Source organism: Sciurus vulgaris, assembly GCF_902686455.1.
Source record: "Sciurus vulgaris genome assembly, chromosome: 17".
NCBI classification, from domain to species: domain Eukaryota; kingdom Metazoa; phylum Chordata; class Mammalia; order Rodentia; family Sciuridae; genus Sciurus; species Sciurus vulgaris.
Genome location: NC_136478.1, coordinates 26,979,191 through 27,007,084, shown reverse-complemented (window position 1 = coordinate 27,007,084; position 27,894 = coordinate 26,979,191). Strand labels below are relative to the sequence as shown.

At 53.1% G+C, this 27,894-nt stretch overlaps 1 protein-coding gene across 3 annotated transcripts in view; it reads right to left on the bottom strand.

The window, feature by feature from the left end:
- The window catches only part of KIFC3 (kinesin family member C3), a 64,316-nt gene that overhangs the window by 31,658 nt on the left and 4,764 nt on the right, over positions 1-27,894 (bottom strand). Inside the window, exon 1 of one of the 3 annotated variants that reach the window (XM_079117870.1) lies at positions 3,205-3,317. The exons of the other annotated variants lie outside the window; for them this stretch is intronic. The gene's annotated coding sequence lies outside the window, so the exon portion shown is untranslated. Of the gene's footprint in view, positions 1-3,204; positions 3,318-27,894 lie in introns of those variants that run through there. 3 annotated transcript variants of the gene reach the window in all.

Below are 27,894 nucleotides of genomic sequence, written 5' to 3'. Positions count from 1 at the left end.
CTTTTTATTTTTTGAGACAGGGTCTTAATAAATTACGAGGCTGGTCTTGAACTTGCAATCATCCTGCCTCAGCTTCCCAAGTCACTGGAATTGTAGGTGTGCACCACCACATCTAGTGCAGTCACTGCTTTATTGAGCACCTACTATGTGCAGAGCAGCCTTGAGGACATATAAACTGACTGAGCTACAGTCCCAGATTCAGTGAAGCCACTTGCAGAAACAAAGTCCGCTTGGAGAGATGATATGGGGTTTGGTTTTGGTTTTAATACTAAATTAGGGACACCCAAGGGACTGCCTATGGAGCTACCAGTGCTGTGGGCCACTTTCCCCATCCTTCACTGTGGTCACCATTTCCTGCCAGGTAGCAAAGACGTCTGCTTGAACAGGGTCCACTGCCTGACCCACTTTCACCCCCCATGAGGGCAGGGCTCAGGACACATCCACCTTTGTGGCCCCACAGCATGGGGCCTGAGCTGCGCCCACACCAGGAGCTCACCGTGACTTCCTGGATGAACACCCTGAAACGAACACCCCAACACTCTGACTGAAGCTTGGAAGAGAGGTCAGAGCAGGCAGGAAAACCCAGAGCAAAAGGCCACGGCTGCCAAAGGTAAGGGTACAGTCACCAAGGGTTGAGCAAGAGAAGAGGTAACTAGGTGAGGACAGGGCTCCGTCCAGGGGCGGGAAGGGAAGCTGGTGAAGAAGGAAAATCAGAGAGGTGCCAGGGATGCCAGGCACGTCCAGAGTCTTCAGTAGAGAGCCAGTGAGAAGGAAAGGACAGTCAGGTGGCGATGTCGAGGTGGAAGAAAGATGGGCAGAAAGCCCGGGGGGTCCTTTAAGAGAGATCAACAAAGCAGGGCAGAGAGAAATCAGGAAGGTCCGGGAGAGGGTTGGGGGCCTGAGGAAGCAGCTCCTTCACTCTCCTTGGGGAAGTCTGGGGAGGATGGGAGGGAGAGGATGAACTGGGAGGGTGTGGAATTTAGAACAGGGGAGTCGGCACTGCTGGGTAGACAGAGGTGCAGGAACAAATGAAGTACTGAGGGATGGGGGGAAAAGTCCAGGGGCGGGAGGCCTGAAGTTTTGGTCTCTGAGGTTGCGGAGCTGAAACCTGCAAGGAGAGCATCGTGGTCTCCTTCCTTGACTGAGGAAGGCAGCTTAGAGGAGGCTGCTCCTGGGTGCTTCTCACTGGAAGGGGACAGGAATGTGGCCAAAGGACGGAGCAGAGCCTACTCCAAATACATGGTCCAGCACCACCCAGGAGTTGAAATGGACCAGCAGGGAGTGGCAGAGCCAAAGGCCGCAGACACCTGACCCCTTCTCTGGGCCATGTGAGACAGAGCTGGGCAAAACTCAACCCCACCACCAGGGGCAAGGAAGGAGAGACAGGTCCACCTGTGTGCCTGCCCCTGGCAAGGTAAGATGGTGCCTGGCACTGAGGGCTGACTCCACGATTGAGAGAGGAGGCTTTGAGGGAGATCAGCCAGGTCCAGGGCACAGAGTGGGAGGAGACCATTTTTCTGTGCTATCTGGAAGGGAAGTTGGAGTGGCTGCCAGGAAGATGTCGGGAAGAAAGAGGAAGGGTGTGTGCTGATCCCCAAAAGGAAAAAGCAGCCCAATTTAGCAGCTGGAGGGATGTGAAGGTCAAATGTATCAAGGAATCCCAAGCAAGCTCAGGTTCTAGGCCAAGAAAGAGGCTCTACACTCTCTCTCCTCAGTGCATAAGCCTCTGATACCCAACCTGCGTCCTGGGGGCCTCTATAGACCTAAGATTCATGGGTTAGGGAAGTGGGACTGGTTCAGAACTTGGCTCTGTCACTTTGTAGACTTGTGACTTTTGGAGAATTACTTTGCTTCTCTGTGCCTCATTATCACCATCTGCAAAATGGGAGCAACTCCACCTTCTAAGGTTGATCCAAAGATTAGACAATGCACATGTATGCAGTATTCAGAACAATGCTAGCATCTACAAAGAGCTCAAAACGTTCATTTTTCAGTGACTTTGCTCCAGAGGTGGGTAAATGCAAAGAGCCTGGTTGGTAGAGAGGGCATCTGCCTCTTGGTTTGGGCCAGGACACGAACTGCAGCCCTCCCCACTGCCCTAGACCAGGGACAAAGTTTGAGGGACAGACTTAACAGCCTTCCCCCCCACACACACACCAGACTGCTGCTGGGAAGAGCTTGTTCCCCTGGGAGAGTGGGGGGTGGGAGGGTTGGACAGGAGCTGGGACTTCCCCTGCACAACATCAAACATCCTGGGTTTTCCAGGGCAATCCAGATTTCAAAGCCTCTGCTCCCCTGGTGCCATTACAGGCAGCAGAACTCACCACCCCGTGTCCCTGTAGTCCAATCACTGCGAATCCAGAGCCCCATTCTGAGGCTGCATTCCTAGCAAATGACTCTGCCTGGCCAAGGAGATGGCTACTTTGTCAAGGGCAGAAGGAATAGCCCCAGCGAGGACCAGGACTCACCTAGCCTAGGGCTGAGAAAAAGCCAGGGAAGGCGAAAGGCAGGCTTGTGGTCACAACCCTCAGCCTTGAGACATATGTTTCGTGGGGTCGGGGTGACAAATGGTACTCGAGAATTTACATACAGCTTCCTCTTTAAAATCTCCCGGGACCAGGCCCCTTCCCTGCCAGCGAGTTGGGTTCCGGCTCTAACTCGCATGGGGTTGCAGGGGGCGGCTTCTGGGCTCTCCCTCCCTGCTGTGATTCCCGGGCTGCAGCTGTCAACCGCCCGATTCCTACTGTTGGGAGGACACTGCCCAGGCCCTGCTTCCTAACCTCGGGGCTGGCGCACCCCACCCTCGGCCTGTCAGGGAGAAAGCGAAATGTCCAGAGGACGTGGTGGGAGGGACCTAAACGGCAGCTTTCCAGGGTGTCCAGGGGGTGCGGGGGACCCCTGCAGGGGAGGGGGCGGTGCTAATTGACAAGCGGCTCCCAGGCAGGTATGCGCTCTTTCTCGCAGTTGCAATCTGAACAGGGTCCCCAAGCTGCTCCGATCCCGGGGGACATGCCACCCCCATTCCCCCGGAGCAAGGTGCTCTGCTGGGGAACCCCATGTACAGCTAGGTCTCAGAGCCCGGCCCTCCCCGCGCCCCACCAGGTCCTGGCCGAAGGGTCCAGCGGGCAGAATCAGCCGCTGCTACGCCCCTATTGGTGGGTTGGGTGGAGCCGGATTGCTCAGCCCGCAGGAGCCCCGACTCACCGGCCTGGCGAAGGCAGGATCCCGGTGTCGCCGCAGCGCCCGGGGCTCGGCCCGGCACGGCCAGCCGGCGGGAGGCAGCTCCACGCCACCGCCTCCTCGGCTCGGCCCGCCCCGTGCCCGCCCCTCCCGCACACTTTCCACAGGAAATGATTAACTCGAGCAGCGGCGCGTTCCCATGGCAACCTGCTCTGACTGGTGGTGGGGTGCCGGTGGTGCGCGCGCACTCACTCGAAGGCTGGGGCTCACACACACACACACACACACACGCACGCACGCACGCACACACACACACACACACACACACGCACGCACCCGCTGGTGCACACATACCGGCACACGTGCTGGTGCCCTCTATTACCAACTCATGCCTGCCCACGTGCCCTCACGCCCAGTGCACCGCAACACCTCTGCAACACCTCTGCTTCCCGGGGCATTCCCACCTTCCGTGGTGCATTTGTAACAATGTTACACTCACACTAGTACACACGGCTCCAAAATCAGTACAAAACTTTCCCCCACTGTAGCTAGTACTCGAGTCCGCTTTGTTTCTCACACACTCTAGAGGTTTTCTTCCCATTCTAGCACGCACCCGCACTTGCTCAGGAAACTGCACATGGACACACACACACACTCACACTGCTGTGCAACACTAGTACAAGCTCTCACCAGCTCTAGCACCCAGCCAAGGCAGGCTTCCTTCCCAGCCCCAGTTCCGGCTTGCCCCATCCCAGCAAGGAACATCTTTCAGGAACAGGGAAACCGCTTGGGGTTTTCCCCCTGTAAACCATACCTTTAAGATCCAGTGAAAACACCTGGGAGCCTCAGAAGAGGCATGGGGGAGAGCAGGGAGCCTGCCAGCTAAGGGAGACAGCTGACCCAGAGGAGCCACTCTGTTCTTTGTCTCGGGAACAGAGGCTGCATTTTATTCCAGAGTCAGCAGCAGTATGCCCCTCCAGGGTGCGGAAGGAGGAGAAAGACTTAGCTCAGAAGCCAGCCCAGTGCAGGCCGATGCTTTGGCAGATAACCCGAGGAGGGTGGGTAGGGGGATGGCCCAGGAGGAGCAGGCCAGCCCTGGAGGTGGCCATGAAGCTCCGTTGGGTCTGTCTCCTGCTGCTGCCCAGGCACTGGGCTGGCAGTCAAGAATCTGGACCAGAGACAGAGCCAAGGGCCTGGGCCTCAGGGCGTCCTGGATGCCGAGCCAGGACAGTTGCAATCCCCCAGCTGGAACAAGGCTAGTGCATGTTTTATTTTCCAAGATTCCTGAGTGAAGTCCTACTAGAGGGTAATTGTCACTGTCCTGGAATCGGTCCTTGCAGAGTTGGATTTCCAGCTAGGAACTGGGAGAGCCTTCCCTGTGTGTGGGCGGGGGGGCTTGTTTTCACAGTGGCCCTCCGACAGTGGCAGTCAGTGGGACTGCAAGGTTGGGTGAAGGAGAAACTTCTTCAGATTTCTGACCAACTACCTCTCTAGTTGATTGGGATGGTTGGGGGAGTCTGTCTTTAAAGTTTCAGAATAAAACCAGACCTCATCTTACTTGAGGATTGGTAACTGACATTAACTGTAGGTTCCTTCTAACAAAAAGACAAAGATTTTTAAATTAATAACATTTATTGTTCTTTTCTTCTCTGATTACAAAAGTAATAGATGTTCATTGTAACTCTAGTCCCACCAGTTGGACTTAAATGCCGCCCATGCTTCACAACAGCGTTTTTTTAATTCTGTGCACATAATCGATACCATTTATTCAAAGCTAAACTCTGTACCTGGTGCTAAGCTTTTTATAAACAAGATCCTATTTAACCCTGATCTATGAGGTAGACACCAATGGATCCCTGTTTTTTCAAGGGAGGAAACTGAGCCGGAGAAAGTTCATTCAGTGTGCGTCAGAGCTGAGTGACAACCCTGGGAGCTCACATGTACATAGAACTTATTAAGATCAAAGCACCAGAAGGAAAGAAGAAAATGGAGCCATTACCATTTTCAAATGGAGGCATTTTTGAAATTTTAGCAAAACTCTGGCTTAAAATGTAAACACTAATTGTTAGATGATTGTTAGAATTGAAGAATACCCAGTTTGGGGCTGGGACGGAGCCCAGTGGCTTTGGCCTTGACCCTTCCTGCCTGCCCACCTTCTGCTGGAGGCATTGCTGTTTCAGGGAGGGGAGGACAAAGGCAGTGGCCGGATCGCCGCATACCCTCTTCTGCCCTGTTCTCCGGGCACAGTCGGCAGCTCCATGTTGTGTTCAAAGGGCCTGAAACCCTCCACGTCCACATATCCATCAGAGAAGTGGCCAAGGGCCAGAGAGCTCTTTTCCCCAGAGAGAAGCAAGAAGGGGAATGGAAAACCAGACTGTGTTTGATCTGCTCCTCATAGCAACCTGGAGTCCAGCACAGATAGGATGAACATGACTTTCCAGTTTTAACAATTTCACTTAAGATCCAATCACCCCCAGGCTTTGGCAAGAGCTTTCCTCCCTACCCAGAAGGCCTCTCACCTTCACCTGCTTGCACCTGCCTCCACTCACCTTTATCTGACCAATCCCAGCCTGTCTTTCAAGTTTTTGTAAGCCTAGAGACCAGTGAGCATCCTTGACCCTCCACCCAGCAGTGCAGTGGCCTTTTCCTATGCACACCATCCCCTCCTCCAGCAGGGCCCTTTCTTGACATGGACAGGGAAAACCAGAGCACAGGGCAGTGTCACATGCATGCCACTGAATATACCCTAGTCATGTAGAGTTTAGAGGCAAACAGGATGCAAGAAACAGATATAAACAGACTTTATTCCCACGATGCTTTCTACCAAAAGGAAGGGAGAGGGTCCTTAGGCAATTATTTCAGTGTGGTCAGTTAGGAACACCCTATGGCTACAAAAAGTGCTTATCCTCTCACGATCCTGAGTGAGAATTTATTTTTTTTCTTGGAGATGGGTCTCCCTAGGTTGCCCAGGCTGGCCTCTAACTCCTGGACTTAAGCAATCCTCCTACTTCAGCCTCTCAATTAACTTGGACTATAGCCCTATGCCACTGTGTCCAGCTGACAGTTTCTTGAAGTGAGAGAACATTCTGTAGTTAAGAGTCCCATACGAAGGGCCAGATGGCAGTTGTGCTGTCAGTAATTCCTGTAACTTGGGAGGCTGAGGCAGGAGGATCACAAGTTAAGGCTAACCTCAGTAACTTACCAAGCTCCTTGTCTCCAAATTAAAAAAAAATAAAAATGGAAATGTAGCTCAGTGATAAAGTGCTCCTAGGTTCAATCCCCAGCACACACACACACACACACACAAAGTCCCTATCAAGTAATCCTGACTCCATCAACTGCTAGTTAGAACCTGTGTCTTCCAATACCCTGAACTGTCCATCAAAAACACCAGAGGAACATTACCCTATGTAAATTTATGATTACACAAATGGTATGCCTTTACTCCATGTACAAACAGAGAAACAACATGTATCCCATTTGTTTACAATAAAAAAAGAAAGAAAGGAAGAAAGAAAGAAAGAAAGGAAGAAAGAAAGAAAGAAAGAAAGAAAGAAAGAAAGAAAGAAAGAAAGAAAGAAAGAAAGAAAGAAAGAAAGAAAGAAAGAAAGAAAGAAAGAAAACACCAGAGGAAGAGCTGGAGAAGACCCCAGTGGAGGTCAAGACCATGTGCACTCAGCTTCACAAGCACTAAGTTTGACTACCAGCTTTGCCCTCACCAGCATATTTGGAGGATTGTACTAACCTCACACTTGCTAGCTTCCAGGAAGCCCTGAGGACATGAGGGGGCAAGGGTTTTGGAGGACCCTTGACTGGACCACAAATTCCTCTAGCCCTTGCCTGCTGCAGACTCTGCTCCCACAGGCACTGGGGACTCCACTATTTGAGCAAATTACACTTTTCATCTTTCTCTTCCGTGTCCCCTTCCGGCTCCAAGTTCCATCCTTTCTAAAAGCTATATTGACTGGAAACTATTCTTCCGTTTTCACAGGTTCCTGCAGGGAGCCAAAGCAATCCTCCCCCAGTCAAGCCACCTTGCTACCTTTCTGCTTTTCCCCAGGGACTGGCCTTAACAGAGCTGCCCCTACTCTCAGTTGAGGGGAACCCAAAACCTAGTCACACCAGGTGGAGGAATTTGGCAGAGATTCCCTCCCTAGGCACCCCAAGGTGGAAAGCAAACAGAAGCTTTCTTTCCCCCTTTATCATTTCCTGTAGTCTAAAAAATGCAAGGAATGCAAACATGCGGGAGATAATGTATTTAAGCACAAGGTAATAAAAAGATTTAGCAAGAATGGCCGCGGGAGCAGCACAGCCAGATAAGCCCCGCCCCGCCCGGCCTGCCCCGCCCCCTCCTCGCCCCCGCACCGACTCAGTCTTCCTGCAGGTCCCAAGCCGTCTGGCTGGGCACTGGATGCTGTACGGCTTCTCTTCCTGTTCCTAACGCTGTCCTCTGCCAGTTCTAATCCAAGACATCTTTTCCACGCGTTCCCATTTTCTCATTCATGTCTCCCCATCTGGGTTTTCTTTGTTCTGTAGTTCTGGGGATGGAGTCAAGCCCCTCACTCCCACTCCAAGCTAGGCAAAGGCTTCCTCACTGTGCTTTCTACCCCGGCTAGTTTGTTGGTTGGTTGGTGGTGGTTGTTGTTTTAGACAGGGACTCACTATATTGCCCACTCTGATCTCAAACTCCTGGGCTCAAGGGATCCTCCTGCCTCAGCCTTCCGAGTAGCTGGGACTCCAGGCGTGTGCCAGCACATCCACCAAAGACTAGGTTGGGTTTTTCTGCACAAATGTATTAGAAACCAACACAATTAAAAGCCCCCAGATCTCACTACCTTAAAGTCATTGGACCAGATTTTCTTTCTGGTAACTGATCTTGGGCAGACATCATTTCTACAGTTAAAAGAGACAGTAGGAATCTATGGTTGCCAGATGTGTTGGTGCACACCTGCAATCCCAGTGGCTCAGGAGAGGAAGATGGAAAATCAAGTATCAGCACCTTAGTGAGGCAAAAAGGAATAAATAAAAATAAAAAATAAAAGGGTTGGAGATGTAGTTTAGTGGTAGAGTACAATTTCCATGTCCACACACACCCCCCCCAAAAAAAAAGAAAGAAAGAAAGAAAGCAATAGTTATTAGTGGGTTTGGGGTCAGCTGAGTGGATGCAGGCTTGAACCTGGTTCAGCTACTTTGTCAGTGCCTAGTTTCTCCCATGGACATGGGACTAGCAGGGTTGCTGTGACATATTCTAGAGCAAGCTTGAAACACTCATCATCTGGCACCCGATGGCATTTTCAAGAACACAAGCTGAATTGGTGAAAAGCAGATTAAGCAGAAAGTTCTACTCCGGCTGGGTATGGTAGCGCACACCTGTCATTCGAGCAGCTTGGGAGGCTGAGGCAGGAGGATTGCAAGTTCAAAGTCAGCCTCAGAAATTTAGTGAGGGCCTAAGCAACTTAGAGAGCCCCTGTTCAAACTAAAAAATAAAACAAAGGCTGGGATTGTGGCTGTGTTGTAAAGCACCCCTGGGTTCAATCCCCAGTACAAAAAATAAAGAAAGAAAGAAAGAAGAATTTTCTATTGTGCCTATTCTCACTTTCTGTCACATAATGAGCACGGTCTACATTGCTTTTTCCTTCTCAGGTCTGCTCTTTTCTGCAGACCCCAGGCTGAGACTGGGGTCCTATTGAACAGTTGCTGTTTTACGTGGCTGCAGAATATTCCACTGAGTAGCCACTCTTTCTGACTGAGCTGACCATGCCACAGGCAGGCAGGGCAAAGAGTGAAGAGCTTCAACTTTTGCACTTTATAAAATTATCGCTATTGACACCCCCCCCCCCAACACACAAATCCATGTGCTGGGGGGCGGGGAGAAGACGGGCTGTCGATTTCATAAACTGAATAGAGTTGGAGCATTTTTTTTTCACTTTCTAAACATGCCGCCAGATTGCCCTCCGAAGGGCTGAACCAAATTTACACGTCGCTGGCCGCGCGTTTTGATGAGAATCACTTTCCATGCTAAGTTACAGCTTTTTTCTGGGATCTGAATTCTTGCTCTGGCTGGTTCTCCTGGGAGGCTCATGCGGGATGCCTGAGTGACGGCTGTCAGGAGAGGGGCGTGTCTGGCTCTTCTGCGGCAGGATGCTCAGGCTGGGAGCGTTTGTCAGCAGGGTGTGGCCTGGTGGGGTCCTGCCTGCTCTGAAGGCCCCAGCTGCCTTCCCAGGTGGGTTCCCCTGACCCTGCTGTCTAGCAACACACTGAGAACCCCCGGGTGGACCCTGTCCACTAGTGCTACTCATACTATTTCTGCTCTCACCTCTCCTGGCGCTTGATGCTGGCGTCTCGCAACAAGTGACTTGGTCACTGCTGGAAAGCAAATCCCTGGGAGGTGGAGGACAGGGGAGCCACCAGGTAAGGGGAAGCCCCGTGCCTAGAGAACCACAGCCCAGCCCCACCGCCCTGCCCACCCCTCGGCACCCTCACTGCCCTTAAGCTGTAGCATCGCCTTGGCCAGGCAGCATGGCAGCTGCCACTGCCCCTGGGCCCGGCCTCCTCCTCTGGGAGTGGCCCGTGTTTGCAAACAGCAACGGAAGTTTTGACGCGGCTGATCAGCCAGCCTCCCACGGCTCTCCCCTCCCTCGGTTCTTAGTCATCCTTACAAGGCTCAGCCTCCTGCTCCTGGCCACCCCACTGACCAGGTGACAGGGAAGAAGTGAGGAGGAGCCCTGTAGCTTCAGCGGCTTCCTGGGAAGGGGAGGTTCAACTTCCAACCACCCAAACAACCAGAATGCGCAGGGCCATGAACGCCAGGGAGGGATTGAGTCCAACAGCTTTCATCTGCTGGAGGCCATTTGTGTGCCAAGCGCAGGGCGGACTCTTTACCGGCATTTTCTCCTTTGATCTCGATTCATAGTCACATCACATTCAGCTGGTGTTAGTCCCATTTTAAAGGTGGAGAAGCTGAGGTATCGCATTACAAGAAGGGCCGGGGGGGGCCCATGACTATGCAGGGAGTCACTCGGGAGGGAGCTCGGAGTGTAGGATGTCTCAGGGCAGCTTTGTCCCCAACATGCTGTGTGACCCGGGACAGACTTCTGTCACCTGGTGTCCCTTGCTGGGTAATTGAGCAGGGTGGGCTGTTGCAGCCTGGAGGAAGTGAAGCTCTGGAGAGGAAGGAGGCCAGAGGGAGGGAGACCTGCAGAGGCTGGCCTTGGGATCTGCCTTCTGGGAGTAGGGCCGGTCCCCAGTCCCCTCCCCCCCCTGCACTCCAGAGCCCTGGCAGGGTGTTAATGTGGACACCCCTGGGCCCTGTCCCCTGGCCTCCTCAGAACTGAAGGGCAGGTGTGTGTGGGGCTGGAGGAACGGCGGAACGGTGTGGGAAGATGGGCGGAGCCAGAGCAGGCGAGACCCTGGGAATCAGGGTGAGGGGCTGCTCAGCTGGGGGCTGGGGACCCCGGGCTGGCCAGGGCCTGTCCAGTTGTACCCCTGAAGGTATGAGTAGGAAACCCCCACTGTTCCCCAGGGGCCCCGCCAGCCCGGACTGTTCATGGGGGCCAGAGACAGGTGGGGTCCTCCCAGAGGCAAGGCCAGCCCAGCCTCTGTCCCGACCAGGGGACCCACGATGAGGGCAGAGTTGACAATACAAGGCAGGGGCTCATTCCACTCCTGCTGTTGGGCCATTGTACTGACAGAGGAGGCCACCAGGGTGTGGAGGCTCTGCTTTCTGTCACTATCTCCCCCAGCAGGACACACCCCACCAGCCAGGCGCCCGTCCACCTAGGCACCTCCTCCCCCACCCCCGCCTCCTGGGCAGGTGGCATCCGATGGCCCCATCCAAGGTGAACCGAGGGGTGCCCTTGGAGACTCGGGCCACCTTCTGAAGACGGGGGTTTCAACCCACATGTCCCCACGTGCCCCCGCGACAGTTACTCAGGTTCCACTCTGCTTCGCAGCGAGCCTCCGGCCCGGGTCATGCTCATGCCCAGGAACTCCCAGCAGCAGCACTGCTCATGGGGGGAGGCGGGGGGCACACCTCACGGGACGAGGGAGCCCGAGGCAGCCACAGACCCGCAGCCTGAAGACTGCTCCGAACACTCCCAGGGCAGAGGCACACGGTGGGCCCAGGCGGGCGGCGGCCGGGGCCGGTAGATTGCCCTAGCGTTGGGTGGGGTTTGCCCCATCCCCCAGCCGTGAGGTGTGGTGCCATGAGTGGCCCCCTCTTCAGAGGCCATCAGGCAGGCTGGCTCCAGGCCAGTCATTGCCCCTGCCTCTCGGGTGGTCATGGGGTCCTTGTCCCACAGGTCACTCCTCAGCAGGCGTCCACCCGCACAGCCTTGCTTCCATTAGCCCTCCCCAGGACACCATCTTGCACAACCTTGAATTCACTACGTTCCTACCTGCTTTCCCTGTGCCTGTGGTTATGTCAATGACGACAGCCCAGACACCTTGTGAGACCCAATGCCTCTGTGGGTCCTTCCTGACACTTCCCAGTCAGAAGTCCTCAGGGCCACCTACCCTTCCCTTAGCTCACTAGCACTTGATAGGTGATTGTTGGGAACATGATAATCTTCCTGATTCAATCTCCCATGCTGTGTGACTTTGGGTAAGGCAGTTAACCTCTCTATACCTCACTGTCCACATAGGCGATATTTATTGAGCACGTGCTATGTGCCAGTGACCATGTACCTCGTACTTTATGTGCATGATCACATTCAATCCTTACAGCTCATTACCCAGGCACAGTGATTACCTGTAATCCCAGCTACTTGGGGGACTGAGAGGTGGATCACAAGTTTGAGGCCAGCCAGAACAATATAGTGAGATCCTCTCTCAGAATAAACAATACAGAGGGCTGGGGATGGCACAGCAGCCCTGTGTTCAGTCCCCAGTATCAGGAGAGAAAACAACAGCGCTCCCAACATTGTGGTCATTTGCTATCCTTTCTGTCTGCCACCAAGCCTGGCACGCAGCAGACACTCAGACTCCATTCAGTAGAATTACGGATGGGGTAGGAGGGGCTTGGACAGGAAGGAGTTCCAGAGTCACCGCCCTGCACTTGCCCCAGAGTGCTCAGGTGTAGCCCTGTCCTAGTTGGGGCAGTACTGTCTTTGGAGCGTGGTGCTGACAGACAGTGGTGGCAGGGGACCTGGGGGTAGCCTGCTGTCGCTTCTCCCATCAGCCCTGACTTCGCCCACAGAAAACCGAGTCTGTCACAACCAGCCCAGCCGTGGGCGGAGCCCCGCAGCAAACAGCTGACCTGGTAAGCTGTGACCAAGTTTCGGGGTCCTGGAGACTGACTGGAAGCAGCATTTGTGCATTTGTAGCCAGGGTAGATCCTGGGTTGTTTTTGCCAGCTCAAGGCCACAGGAACAAAGTGCCCTGCCTGTCCGTGTGCCCACCAGCCCCCGTGTTTTTGAGGATCCTGACCCCTCTGAACATCTCCCAGAAGCCCCAGGGCTGTTTCCAAGGTTCTCTGCCATCACCTCAAATCTAGCCGAGCGGGGTCCACAGCCACACCTGGCGCGCCTCTTCTACCTGCACGCCCCACAGGGCGCCGAGACCAACACCTGAGCCCTGCTGAGTGGAAAGGAAGCTGAGCGTCTGCCCCTGGGTCCCGGCAGAAGAGGGAGACAGGTCTACTCCCTCAGCCCTGCCCGCCAGGGTTCACCCCACCGCAAAGCTGCTGGGTTGGTGGCTTCACCAAGTTCTTCTTTCTCACCACAGAACCTCCAACGCCCCCAGACACCTCTCCTTCCACCCCCCCACCGCAGGCACACATCCAGTGCCTGGCGCCTGGACCAAATCTGTGCCCCGCAAGGACACGTGGAGGACCCTGCCAGGCGTCACTGAAGTCAGTGACCAACTCCATGGACTCACCAGGCTCCCCTGCTGCAGATGGACCTTGACACCCCTGACCCTCAGCTGGGCTGACGTGTTCAGGAGTCCTGTTCCTTTTCTCCTCCGTCTTTATGTAAACTAGTGGCCATGACCAGACACCCACAGGAAGGGGCTGCCAGACCCTCCTCCCCACAGATCTGAGCCACTGGACCTGCTACTTGTAGTTATTTGGGGAATGCGCCTGAGATGTCGGGGAGAGGGAGCCCCATTCTTTACAGCTCAAGTCCTTCAAACATCCCCATTCATAGGTGGGGAAAATTGAACCCCTCAAAGAGGAAGTAATCAGTCCAAGGAAAGTACCCAAACCGAGCTGAGGAGCATGGAGAAATCCCACCTAAAACCCAAGCCACGAAGCTCCTTGACCCCAGACCAGAAGGGGTGGCCAGCCCCGGAGGGAGTCGGAAAAAGTCAGCTCTTTGGTCCTCTAGTGTCTTGGGCCCTCCGTCCCCCTTGGGAAGGCCTCAGAAGACCTGCTTTTGGTCTCTCAGCAGGAGCCGGGCAGAGAAACAAGGGTTTTGGCTGCCACAGGGGAAACCTGGGCTCAGAACTGCCAGCGTGAGTCACGGCCTCGCCAGGGAGCAGCTGACGTTCCCGTCTGCGCCTTACAAAAACCACAACAGGCTGCGGAGTGACAGCCGGCTGCCCGAGTGTCGAGGAATGCTGTTGCCAGACAGGTTTCTGAGGCAGCTGCGAGCTGTGCTCCAGAAAGCAGGCCTGGGCTGCTGCCACAGCAGGAGGCAGGCACAGGGCAGCCCCTGCCCCTCCTCACCGCAAGGACACGTGGAGGACCCCTGCCGGGCATCACTGAAGTCAGCCACCACTTCTAGGGCAGCCACCTCCTCCAAGCCAGCACTCAGTGAAGAGAGTGACTTGGGGCAGCCACCCCACTGCACCCCTACCAAGACTTGGGACCAGGAAGGTTGAGGGGTTCCCCACCCCTGGCAAGTCTGCCATCACACAGACCTCCCCTGCACCTTAAATAAGTTCCTAGTAAGAATGGTAACAACAGTGACCCTGGCAAGCCCTTACACAGCGCTCACTGTGGCCACGCACAGAATTGCAGCACGGAGTCCTTTTGCTGCTGTATCACGTGTATTAGTTTCACTGTGGCTGCTTTAACAAAATGACCACAAACTGGATGACTTAAAACAACAGAAACGTAGCCAGGTACTGTGGTGCCTGCTTGCGCGCAATCCCAGCTACTTGGGAGGCTGAGGCAGGAGGACTGCCTGACTCCAGAATACATTTAGGTTGGTTTTTATTTTTGTTTTTGTGCTGGCGATTGAACTCAGTGGCACCCTACCACTGAACTACATCTCCAATCCCCAGCCCCGCAACACTTAAATTTTTATTTTGAGACAGGGTGTTGCTAAGTTGCTAAGGCTGACCTTGAACTTGTGATCCTCTTGCCTCAGCCTCCTGAGTCACTGGGATTACAGATGGGCAGCAGGGCAGCTGTTTCTGATTAACAGGTCTTGTCCACCCCAGGTTCAACTCCACAGGGGATCTAATGGAAACATCTCAAGGTTTTCTGAGCTAGCAGAGGCTATTTGCCCAGTGTGATCAACGGCAATGCTGTGATTCCTGATAACACCCACCGGGGCTTCACCTGCCAAGCTCATAAAAGGTATACAAAGCAGCAGCTTCAGTTGACCTCAGGAGTCAGCACCATCCCGACTGTCTTTTCCAGCAGCAAGGCCAGCTTTTCGAGTGGTTACAGAGTGGAGAAAATCCAGGTCAAGAACCCACAAGTTCTTACAGCTGGAGCTGAGCAGGGGTGTCTGGGAAGACAGCCACAGGTGAGGTGACTGCTATTCCTCCAGAGCTCCCAGGGCAGATGCTGCCCTGTCCTCAGCCCTGCACTGGGCCTGGCTCCAGGCAGAGCCCAGCATTTTCTCACTTAATTCTCACTAGAGCCCCACAACAAGGTGACATCCATTTTTCCGGATGAGGATGCTCATTCTGCTGGCTGGAAGCCAAGCCAGAACTCGGGCCCGGCTCTGCGTGGGCCTCGGTCTATAATGAGGGCCTTTATGGAGGGCTGGAAGCCCCTGGTGGGGAGCATCTTAGAGGACAGAAGGCTGGCATGGGGCCAAGGGGGGATTTAAGAGGGAGTACGGGACTGAGATCAGGAGCCCAGGGCAAGCAGTGTGCTCTAGAGCCACAGGGGACACGGAAAGAGGGCGGCACATGACTTGGCCCAGGCAGGAAGGTGGGCCCACTCGTGTGGCCACTGCCACTGGCAGCCAGAGTCTTAATACATAAAAGAGACTGCATCCCCTTCCAAGTGGAAAAGCCCCCTAGCTTTCCACGGAGCTGACGACAGAATTCAAAGTCCTTCCTGTGTTCCCCGGGGCCCTGCGGGGCCGGCCAGCAACCTCCCCTCAGCTCAGCACCAGCTGCACAGGGTCCCTTCCTGCTCCCCAGACAGGACACCCGGCCTTTGCACTTGCTGCTCCCTGTGCCCGCAGTGCCATTATCTGTGCCCCCAGCCCCTATTACCACACAGATGCACACAGGGCAGGTCCTCAGTAGGCGCTCACTGAATGGATAAATGAATGAGTTCAATAGAGAACACAGAGTCAGAGACAGATGACCAGAAGACTGCAAAAACAGGCTGGCCTGGACAAGGATGTGGACAGAAGACTGGCCCGACAGAGCCAGTCTGGGAGGCAGCTGGCTAAGCCAGGGGGACTTCCTGGAGGAGAGCAGCCAGAGCCCATGAGAGGTTGCCTGAGTTCTGGCTGCAGCACCGGAGCAGAGCAGAGCCCCTTGGTCGACATCATCCTTTCAGCCCATAATCACAGCTTGGATGAGGAGGCTTCGGACTCAAAGGTGGATTTTCACCCTGTAACCCTCTGTGCCCATTTGCTGGACACCTCAGAGGAAATGAAGGTCAACTGCCCCTTGCCTTTTGCAGGCCTGGAGAAAGCAGAAGGTCAACCAAGTGCCTGGGGGGTCAGGGGGGTATCATCCTTATGGGTAGGGGAGAGCTAAGGGCCCCGAGGACAACGTTGACCTGAGAGTTCCCAAGGTTGACAGAAACAATGCTGCAACTAAGTCACCAAGAAAACTCCCCAGGGCACCGCGGCCCAGGGATTCAGAAATGTGCTCTGGGGTTAAGATCAGGGCCACCTCTCACTGGCCGAGCAACCTCAGGCTAGCCCCTTGACCTCCCTGGGCCTGGGCACTTGTTCTGCGAAGGGTGACTGAGGATGAATGAGTTAAGGTACACAGTAGGTGCTCAATACATACATCACTTCTTAGGGACCGGCTATATGCCCAGGCACTGCTGGAGGCACCTCCATTCTGAGGAATAATGGCCTGGCCTCTTCAAAAGTGTCCATGTCATGAAGCCCTCAGGGACTGCTCCAGACTGAAGAGACTAGAGGGACGGGACAACCACACACAGAGCCCGAGTCTGGGCTTCCTTTGGCCTTCAAGGACTCTCTGTGAACAGCTGGCAAAATCCCCGTGTGGACTGTCGGTGAGACAGTCGCGTTTTGACAGTCTTCTCCTGATTCTGTTGTTGTACACTGGTTACAAGAGAGAACGCCTTGCTTTTAGGGATGCACACTGATGGATGTAAGGGGACAGAGGCAGGTCTGTGTCCTCCTCCTGAATCGTTCAGAGAAGGAAAAATGTTAACACATAGGTAGTCAAATATTAACACCTGGGAAGAAGTTAAAAGAAACAGTGGAGGAGGGTGTTTGGGAATTCTTGGTATTATTTTTGCAACTTTTCTATAATTATTAAAGTCAAAAAAGAAGAAGAAGAAGAGGAGGAGGAGGAGGAGGAGGAGGAAATTCATGACCCTTCACTTGGAAGGATGCAGAGTCCTGGCAGAGAGGGCACGTCCCTCTGATGGCAGGCCTTCAACAAGGGTGGTCATTGACCTCAGGTGACAAGTCACAGTCAGAATGCAGATACACTAAAAATGTCACACAAAATTGCTCAGGAGGCTAAGGCAGGAGGATTGCAAATTTGAGGCCAGCCTGGGTAACTTAAAGAGACCCTGTCTAAAAATTAAGAATACAAAGGACTGGGGATGTAGCTCAGTGGTGAAGTGCCCCTGGGTTCAATCCCTAGCATTGCAAAAGAAATAAAGTAAGTAAATAAAGGTCATTCATACCTAAGCACACACATATATGTCTATATGTACACACACAAAATTACCTTTACTGCGTATAAGGTCTACAAATGAATTTACTGTTCAGTCTTCGGCCCCATCCCTAAAAATCTCATCATATATATATATGTAAAATTTCCCAAATCCCCCCGAACTCTGAAATTTGAAACATTCTGGTCCCACGCATATCAGGAGGGGATCCTCAACCAGCAGATGAACTCAGCGGGTGCATAATAAGCCTCCAGTGTTCCCTGTGAGGCTTCCTGCCGTGGGGGTGGGGGGCGTGTCACCAGGGCTACACCCCCCACCAGGGCCACAGCAAGGGTGTAGGCCAGGGATAGACTGGACACCAAGAGTGGGCCAGCAACTTCCTGGCAAAATAAGATTCCCTGAGAAGAACAAGATCCCAGGCAGCAAGGCAGCCCTTGGCTGAGATCCCCCGAGGCCCCGGTGGGTGGAATGAGGCAGGCAGGCAGGCAGGACCTCGCTGGGCCTCAGGCACATAGCTAACCTGCATCTCCAGCCCACTGGGCCCTCGGAACCCAACCCCAAGGATGAATGGACGGCGACAATAGCTGAGGAATGTGGCCTACAGCACAGAGCAACTCAGTCCAGCCCAGCCCAGTCCGCCTGGCAGGTTGTGGCCCAGCCCCTGTGGGCCACCTCAGGCTGCTGGGCCTCACGGGTGACCTCCCGGGGCCTTCCCTCCTGTGACCTGGTGAGGGGAGAGCCTCATACCTGAGTGGGTGGAGAGGCGCTGCCTTCCGCCTCATGACTCACCGGCTGCTTCCCTCCCCTCTGGACGCTGGGTGTCCGGGTGACAGCAAGACGCTGGCTTGGCCCCGGCCTGGACGGACTCCCAGGAGGGAAAGTGGGGTTTGCACGTGAGCTTCGGGCTCCATTCATGAAGGCCGGGGACACGTGACGAGGAGTGGATGTGAGCCTGCCTGCGACGAGCTGTTAAACCCGGGAGGAGGACGCCACTCCACTGGCACCCGGCCGGCCAGCTGCGAGTCAGGCCCTGACCTCGCCGCCTGCTTAATTTAGAGCAGTGGCAGCTGCCCCCCAAATTAGCTGCCTGTTCCGCCTCAGTCCTGTCGCTCACGGGCCTCTGTCTGCTGAGGCGCTTTGGAAATCAAGTGGGCACGCAGCTCGGGGGGGTGGGGGGGGTTCCTTATGTGTTCTTCACCCAAGTTCAATAGTACCAGCCGTGGTGGGAAGTCAGCCTCTGCCTCCCGCTCACCTGTGGCCTCCATGGCTACCCAGGGCCTCACACATGCTGGGCAAACCCTCTACCACTGAGCCACATCCCCGGCCCTTCTTTGTTTTTAAGACAGGGTTTCACTAAGCGGCCCAAGCTGGCCTCAAACTTGCCATCCTCCTGCCTCAGCCTCCCAAAACACTGAGATCACAGGCATGCACCGCCACTCTGGCAGTTTGCTTCTTTCAAAGAGTGAACTTACTGAACTGATTGAACCAGTCGCCTGCTGCAGATAATTGAGTTATGTCTAGTTCCGTGCAACCACGATGCTTCCAGGGACATCCTGGCACCTGGATGTCCTCATTAGTAGCAGGTATTCCTAGAAGAGGAACTGCTGGCATTACCATGTCTGCATCTGTTTATTTGGTGCCGGGGTTTGAACCCAGAGCCTTGTGCTTGCTAAGCAGCGACTCTGCCACTGAGCTACACCCAACCCCCACAGTATCATTTTTTAATTTTAGTTAGGAACCACCTGCCCCTTTGAAAATTTAATGAAAAATAAGAAAAAAGTCTCTGTGATTATTTTACATTCAATATCTGGGTGAAGGCTCACGGAGTCCCCATGAAGAAGTCTTAGAAGAGCTGGGCGTGGTTGCACACACCTGTGATCCCAGTGGCTGGGGAGGTTGAGGAAGGAGAATCACAAGTTCAAGGCCAGCCTCAGCAACTTAGCAAGGTCCTAAGCAACTTGTTGGGGACTGTGCCATGTTGGCGGCGCAGGGATGGCGCCTGATCACATCGACAGTGAGGTTAATTGACATAAGCACACTCAGGTGATTTTCTCGTCCACGCACACAATGTATGCGCATGTGTTCTTGAGCACTAATTGCCTGCTCTGAGCATCTAGCCTAATCTTTGCGTAAGAGGCATGGCCCTGCTCTCCGCCTCCTGGAGGTGATATAAGTGTAGGCGGAGCGAGACAGAGACACAGCAGCCATTAGCAGAAAAGCAGTAGAAGAAGACACACACGCGGCAGCAGCCAGAGAGAAAGACACACGCGTGGCAGCAGCCAGAGGGAAAAACACACGGCAGCGGCTAGTAGGGAAAAAGCAGCGGCAGCAGCCAGAAGAAAGAACACAGCAGCTAGTAGGGACACACAGCAGCCATTAGCAGAAAAGCAGTAGAAGAAGACACACGCAGGGAAAAGCAGCTAGGAAACACGCGACGGCAGCTAGGAGGGAAAAGCGGCACAGCAGCGAGTAGGGGCAGCGGCCGAAGGCAGATCGCGGAACGGAGAACTGAGACGCATCACTAGGGCACAGGGTGGACGTACCCTTAGTTCACAGGATGCAGGACTTTAAGGCGTGGCAGGCCTCTCTCCTTCTAAGCTCTAACAAAGCCTGTCCTTCTCTCAAAGTTTCTCTCTTAATCAAAGTTTCTTTCTCTCTGATAAGCAGGGTCTCTCTCTCTCTCCTCTCAAAGCAAGTGAACCTCATTTCCTCTATCCTCTATGAACAAGCAAGAAAGCAGCACACTAAAGAGAAAGATAGAAGTGCCTCAGTTTCCACTCCACCACCCATAAGACCCGTGCAGGTTGTTGCTGCAGGCGGTGACAAATATCCACGGATTTTGTATCGCAAAGAGCCAGCGACGCAACTTAGTGATATCCTGTCTCAAAATAAAAAATAAAAAGGACTGGGGTTAGGACCCCTAGGTTCAATTCCTGGTACCAAAATAAAATAATGATAATGATCCTGGAAGAGAGAACTAGAGCTCGTGCAGGAAAATCGTGTCCGACGATTGCTTCTGCGTGGGCGTTGACCTGGTCCCTCCACAGGAAGCCAGTCAGTCTGCTCCCACTGTTTGGAAGTGCAGTTCGGTGCCGATTCCAGACGTCAGATTCTTTGTCAGATTCTTTGTCACGTTCCGCTGCCAGGGCACATACCTCTCACAGACGTGGTGCTCCCTGACCTCGCCTCCCGGGACGTGGCTGTCACTGTCAGGCAGCAGTGTCCGGCCAGGGCTGCTCCTCCTCAAGGCGCCGGGGTGTGGGGTCCCTACGCAGCTGCAGTCTCAGGACTATGAAACCAGACCCTGCTCAAGGAAGGCTCCGGAGCTCACACGCTCAGTCAGCCATTAATATTTCATACCGGCAGCCACCGAGGACTCAGGTTAACAGAAGCCACTTCAGGAAAGCAGCGTTCGAAAACACAAACCCCCTTGTCTCCCTCTTGGGGTCCACGTCAATCTACAGGAGTCCATCCGGGAAGGCTAACTGGATGTGAGCAGCCCAGGTGGTCAGCCTGGGTCCAGCAGGCTCAGGTCTGACTTCAGTGCCCTTGGGGGCCAGGAGCTTCCCTTGGCCATGGGCCACATCCTGGTGTCCAGCTGCTGTGTCTGGGGGCACTGCCCACCATGAAGACCCAGCAAGGGCTCTGGCTGACCATCTGCTGGGCCATTTGCCTGAGGGATCCTCACTCAGGAGAGTTTCCACAAATCTGGAGCCAAAGAGCAGCCCAGGCCTGGCATGGTGGAGACACTGGACACCTATGTATGACCCTTCCCATTTCCTTTTCCTCTAAGTTCCTGGACCTCCAACTCTCTCCAGAACCTCACTCTGCCCGTGTAGCACGTCACAGAGATTTTCAAGACCATGGCCTCCCTGTTGGTGTGACCATGTTCAGAGGCTGTGGGGTCATCTGCCTGGGCTTCAGCAACCATGAGGCGTTGGGTGGAAACTTCCCTGTGCTACTCCTTCCAGCAAGCAGGGAAGTGTCTAGAGAACATTCTAGAGAAACTGTGTCTCTCACACTCTGTGGAGGAAGGGATGGAGAACTCCCATTTCTGGAACTCCATGTCGGTTCTAGAAGGTTCTAGCTTAAAGACTGAAGTCATTTTACCACTTGTGACTTTATACCAAGAAAAAATAAAATAAAATCCAGCATCTACTTAGAGTCTTCAGGACACGCCAGAAGTCAATGGGAGCGTTTCAGACATGTGAACATTTGTTCCACTCAGTGACACTTGGGACAAGTTCTGTTTTTGATGCCATTTTCAGGTGAGGAAACAGAGGCACAGAAAGGTGAAATACTTGCTCAAAGTCACCCGCTGGTGAGCAGCAGGCCTGCGACTTGCTACCCAGGAGCTGGGAGGCTGAGCAGCCTCCCTGAGCTGCCTCCAGAAGGGACGATGGAGGGAGAAGGGGCTCCACACTCCTCCTCCTCCCAAGTGCCTTCCTCCTCTTGAGGAGTGCCCGTCCCCACGCAGTGCTTCATCCATGTCACCGGTGTCACCCTGTGACAGCCCCGTGAGGCAGGAAGCGTGGTGATGTCCCTTTCCCAGGTGAGGAAGCCAACGTGAAGCAACCTGCCCAGCAAGTCAGCCGCAGAGCAGGGACTGGCCCAGGGCTGTGCCGTCGTCATAGCCCTCTCTGGGCAGCGCACGTGGCGGCCCGTGTGCAGACAGCCCTGAGAAAATGGATCGAGCCAGTCAGGCCAAGGAGGCCGCGTGGGCGGCAGGAGGTGGGCAGGTGCCAAAGTCTTGCCTCTGTCTTTGCCAAGATCTGCTCTTCATGGTCCAGCTGAGGGGACTCCACCAGAGAGGCTGCCTGGGCAGGGCCTGCGGGTGCTGGACTGGGGTCTGAGCCTGGCTTCTGGCCCCAGCTCTGCCGGACAGGCCCAGTCTCTCTGCAGACCTGCGCAGAGCCCTGAGGACCCTTTGGCCCTGTTGCTTTGTGATGCAGGGGCAGGAAGCAGGGCCAACAGCACAGACCACTGCTACCGTGTCCTTTCAGTAAATGCCTGAGAAGCAGCCCCTCCACACGCGAACCCAGCCCTCCACGCACAGCGCCCTCAGGCCCAGCAGAGGGCAGGAAGGCGGCACCGCTGCTGGAGCACCCACGAGATACCAGGAGTCACAGGCTGCCTCTGTGCTGGCCACTTGCCATGGATTAAAGCAGACATGTCACTGTACCTATTTTACACGTGAGATGACTGAGGCCTCAAAAGTCAAGGTCACCTCAGACCAAACACAAGGCCAGCTGACCCAGTCGGCACAATGCCGAGGGCCCATAATGCTTCTAGGGGCCCAGGAAAATGGTTTAACTTTGATAAACTCGAAGGAGGAAAAAAAGAACTTTTAAGGTAAAGGAAATGCTTTCTGATATAACACTAATATATTCATATTTATGCCAAGACAGCAGGAAAATAGATTTAACATTTTTGCTTTTTTAGCAGAGAAAGAGATTCACAAAGGCAAAAGCGCTCAGGGCTTCTGGAAGTCACCACATACTCGTAAGTGCAACGTGAACTCAGCTCCATGTCTGTCAGAGAATCTACCAATGTCTCCCAGCATCTAAGGAGGGCAAGCTGGCAGAACTGAAGGGTCTATAGAGGTCCCTGGGAGGGTCACAGCCAGACAGACACTGGGCATGGGCACTCGCCTAGCTGGCCACAGTCCCAAGTGGGCAAGCCAGCCAGGCTCAATTCCTGGCCTTCTAAGAAGCCACTGGAGCAGAGAAACCACGTTTCAAGAGACTCGTTCACAGAGAGAAGGCAAGGAACAAAGAGAGCCGGGGCAGATGCTGGATCCTAAGCTAGAACACAAAGAGAAGAACGATAAAGATTATCTGGAAGAACATTCCAACTTTTCTTCCTCACTTGAAAGAAAATAGCAGACAGCCTTCACCATGGGAATTCTGCCTTTGAAAGTCCAGGAATAGCCCAAGTAGACAAAGAGTGCTGGCTTTGGAGGTACACAGACCTGGGTTTAGTACACACTCTGCTATTTAGTTTGCTGCGTGACCTTGAAAAAGTTACTTGACCTTTTTGATTTCATTTTCCCTTTAGTAACATGGGAATAATAGCAACCTCAACCCCCATAGGGTTGTAGTGAGAACTGGCTGAAATAAAATGTTTTCTATATAGCAAAGCTGTTGCAGTGACTAAAAACCAAAAGAATATTCACTTATTTGGGAAAGAAAAAAATTGATTCCAACATCCCTAGGGCCTTGAGCAATTAACGAGGTCATGGGCTTGCCTGAGACACTGATAGATTTGGAGCAGTTGCAGTAACCAGGGTCACTCCAAGGGGTCGACCTCTTTCTCCCCCCAGGCCTCCGAGGGGAGTGTGGAGAGGAGGCAGTGATCTTGCTAATGAAAGAGGTGCCTTGCCTCCAATTAAGGCGTCACCAGAGCCAGGAATTCATCAGCTGGGCGACTTGATGATTCACGCCTTCCAAGTCCAGGATGACGCCACCCGTGGCGGAAACCGTGAAATGAGAGCAAAGGCCTGAGAAACCAGCAGGCGAGGGTCCTGCGCAGGTGAGCAGCTGGTGCCTCAGAGGGAGGGCCTGGCCCCTCCAGGCTCGGGGCTCGAGTTAGGATCAATCTGTTCCTGCCAGGAGGTGGAACCCTGCTGGCTGAGAGGCACCCCTAAAGCTCCTGGCAGCAGATAGCCTCCTCTAAGGACAGCACCTCCAACCTGGAGCCCAGACCCCAGGGTAGCCCCTCTAAACAGCACTGTGGGCAGGCACACCTGGGATGTCAGTCACACGCGCCTTGGAACTGAGCGCGTCTTGAACTCTGCGTTTCTTTTCTTTTTTTGTACCTGGGATTGAACCTGGGGTGCTTAACCACTGAGCCACATCCCAAGTCCTTTTTTACATTCTATTTAGAGGCAGTGTCTCACTGAGTTGCTTAGGGCCTCCCTAAATTGCTGAGGCTGGCTTTGAACTCTCAATCCTCCTGTCTCAGCCTCCCAAGGCTCATGCCTATAATCCACCATGTCCAGCCTGAATCCTGCATTTCTGACACACTCCTGTCTGGTGCTAATGCAGCTGCAGGGCACTGAGGGCCTCGTTTTTCCTCCCTCCCCGCCCAGTGACGCCTTGGGCTGCCCTCCACTAGGAACCTGGCTCAGCTTTACTCCAAAATGTGGGAACCAAGGACCCAAAGGCACTGCTATAAACTGGATCCCTTGGGATTTCTGGTTTTTTTTGTTTTTTTTTTTTTTTTAATGGGGTGGGGGTGTGCAGGATAAAAAATGAATTCAAAAGCATGGTTGGCACATACCTGTAATCTCAGCTATGTGGGAGGCTGAGGTAGAAGGATGGCAAGTTCAAGGCTAGTCTGGGCAACTTAGCAAACTCCTGTCTCGAGATAAGAATGAAAAGAACTGGGGATGCAGTCCAGTGGTAGAGCAATTGCCTAGCATACACGAGGCCCTGGATTTGATCTACAGTGTGTGTATGTGTGTGTGTGCACGTGCGTATGCGTATGTGTGATGTGCTCACGACCTCTGATATGCCCTGCTCAGTGTTGGGGATTGAATCCAGGGATGCTCTTACCACTGAGCTACATCCCTGGCCTTTTTATCTTTTGAGACGGGATCTCACTAAATTGCCAAAGCTTGCCTCAGACTTGTGATCCTTCTGTGTCGCTGCGAAGACAGGCGTGCACCACCAGGCCTGGCCCCTTGATGCCTTCTTGCACAGGGATCTTTAAATTACTCCTAATTAGAGGAATCAGACACTTCCTTTTAAAAACAGAAGGCTCAGATAAAGCCCGGCCCTCTCCCAACACCTCTCCCTGCTCCTAGTTGCTACTTTAGGGCTTCCCTGCTTACATCTATGGAAAGCATTTTTTTTTTTTTTTAATTTTGCCTGGGAATTATACCCACGGCCTTGTGCATGCTAGGCAAGTACTTTATCCCTGAGCTACAACCAGCCCCAGAAAGCTATTTTAAAAAAGGGATTTCTGAAGAATCATCTTGGACTAGCTTTTTCTTTTACAAAAATATAAGCACAGCGGCCCAGGATGGCAGAAGGGACAGTGGCTGTCCATTTCCGTCCTGTTGCAAGTGATGAGTCGGGTACAGGGGAACAGTCAGGACATAAAGGGGAAGCTCAGGGGCTTTCAGCCTCCCTGTCAGCACCACAGGTCCCGATTAGAACATAGCATCGCTACGGCATGCTGGAGAGGCAGGCCCTGGCTCTGTAGGGGACAATCCCATCCCCAGGGACAGCCCTTCACTGGGGAACAGGGGTACGTATCCCACTGAAGGTGTCCAACAGGGCTAGAACTGATTGGGGGGGGGGGCTTCCAGGCAGGACCCAGGCTTCTGCCCCAAGCATGCCCCACCTGCAAGGGGTCCCCAGAAGTTGAGACACCTGTGGTATAGACGTGATACCACATGACATGAACATGGAAGGGCAGAGCCCCTGGACCCTGATTTTGAGTGAGTTCTCCATTCTGGTGTCACCTGGGAAGGGGAAGAGCCTTCAAATTACTGAAAAGGAATTTATGGCCACCCTTCCCCAAGGGAATTTGGGGTGAGACTCAGGGAGCATTAGTTGCAACTACTAAAGTGGTATCATAGCCACTGCATATATTCAATTCCATATTTAGGAAGGCATTTTACAATTTTTTTCCCATATCAGGGATTGAATCCAGGGATGCTTAACCACAGAGTCACATCACCAGCCCTTATTTTATTTTATTTTATTTTATTATTTTATTTTAGACAGAGCCTCATTAAGCTGCTGAGGCTGGCTTTGAATTGAGATCATCCTGTTTCAGCCTCCTGGGTTGCTGGGATGACAAGGCATGGGTCATGATGCCAGTTTATACCATTTTATTTTTAAAGCAATACACATGCTATAGTTGGGGCATACCATAGTTTGGGAACATGTTATCAAACTGACCAAAAAAATTGCTAAAGGTCACTGTCTGTGGAGATCATCTCCATGCTGTTTCTTTGTGGAGCCGTCCTTGATTTTAATTGTTCTAGGCCCAGGGAACATGAGTTTGTCCCTAAGCAAACTGTGCTCCCTGGCATTTTTTAAACATTAAAAAAAAATAGATTGCAAAGGTTATATACATCCTAGAGTTCATTCATTATTCAGTAGAATATGCACTTTGATCCTTTTTTTAAAGTGATAAAATTCGGAACTGTCTGAGATAAAAATACCTCTGGGTTCCATTCAGGAGGGGTGTGCCCTGCTGGTGACTCTGCTGCACTCAGATTCTGCAGAAGAATGACTGATGAGCAACGCCCCTGCCTCTGCTGTCCCTGCCGCCCAAGTCCTTGCCCAGAGGGGTGGGTCTGAGAAGCCATGGGAGATACCTGGATGTGACTGCAAAATTCAGGAGGGGAAAACCAGGCAATAAAAAGCTTCACGCACTTTCCTCCTTGCCAAGGTTGGCTGACTCCCCACGGGCCCTCCGCCCAGTGACTAAGAATGAGGATTCCTTCTTTGTTCTAGGGACCGTCATGAGAGAGATGCCACCTCTTCCCCCAAGGGGTTTCAGGATATTTTTGGAGTTGTGACAGGTGATTTCATTTAAAAAAAGAAAAAAAAAGCAGATTTTGTTTTTCGTTTTTGGTTTCGGTGCTGGGCATGGAACCCAGGACCTGAGAATGCTAGGTAGGCATGCACGCTGCCATCCAAGCTCTGCCCTCACCCCACTTTTTTAAAGAAAGTTTGGGGTTGGGAGTGCCTGGGTTTGAACCCAGCATGACAAAGAAGTAAATAAACACTACCAAACTCATATCGGCCCATTGATCAACAAGGAAGGAACAAAATGAATGTGTGTTTATAGTATCCCAGCCTGCTCTGAAAGTCAAAGGTGGAATGCATCTCAAAAGAAGCAAAGACACCAGGTGGAGAGGGAGGCCAGCAGCCAGGAAGGCTCTCCCGTGTTTCATCCCATCTCATGACAACCCCCGAGAAACGCCTCTCATCAGCCCTGTTCCTAGAACCAGAAGAGTTGGGTGGTTTTCCAGAATTTGGGGCCTAACAAAACTCCTTGCCAGCCAAGGTCCCGGTCTCCAGAGAGAGCAGCCACTCTCCTGAACCTGACCTGCAGGCCAGTCTTTTGGGGGTCACCGCAAAGGTTGGTCCCTTTTTCTGGCTGACCTTCGCCAGAGCCCCATAGTAGAGCTAACGGCATGAATTTTCTCTTGCTAAAGAGCTAACCCTCTGTCTCAAGAGGATGCACAGCTTATGGGACGTCAGGAAGGGAATGGAAGGCAGAGGTTTTCTGGGCTCACGTTGGACCTTCCCTCTCTCTCACTGAGCCACCCCAGAAAGACACACAAAGTAAATAAAAATATATATTCTTGACAAAAGCATTCTTCTTGGCTTTCACTCCAGCCCTCCCTTTAAAATACATACTATTAGTCTTAGAAATCAACATGTCTCTTGTGTGTGTGTGTGTGTGTGTGTGTGTGTGTGTGTGTGTGTGTGTGTGTGTTGACAGCAGAGTTCAGGGTGGAAAACAACTGAGGAATTCAAGCAAACCAATAGAAAAAAATATACAACTTTGAAAATATAGCAGCAAACAGGAGATCGGGTTGCCACAGCAACCACTTAATTGACATTTTCATTTTTCTAGCGTTAGTTCTGGGCAGGTGGATGCAGACGTGTGTCCTCAGGGATGTGTGAGTACGAGGGTACTGCATTTCCCACATCAGAGCTCATCCCTGG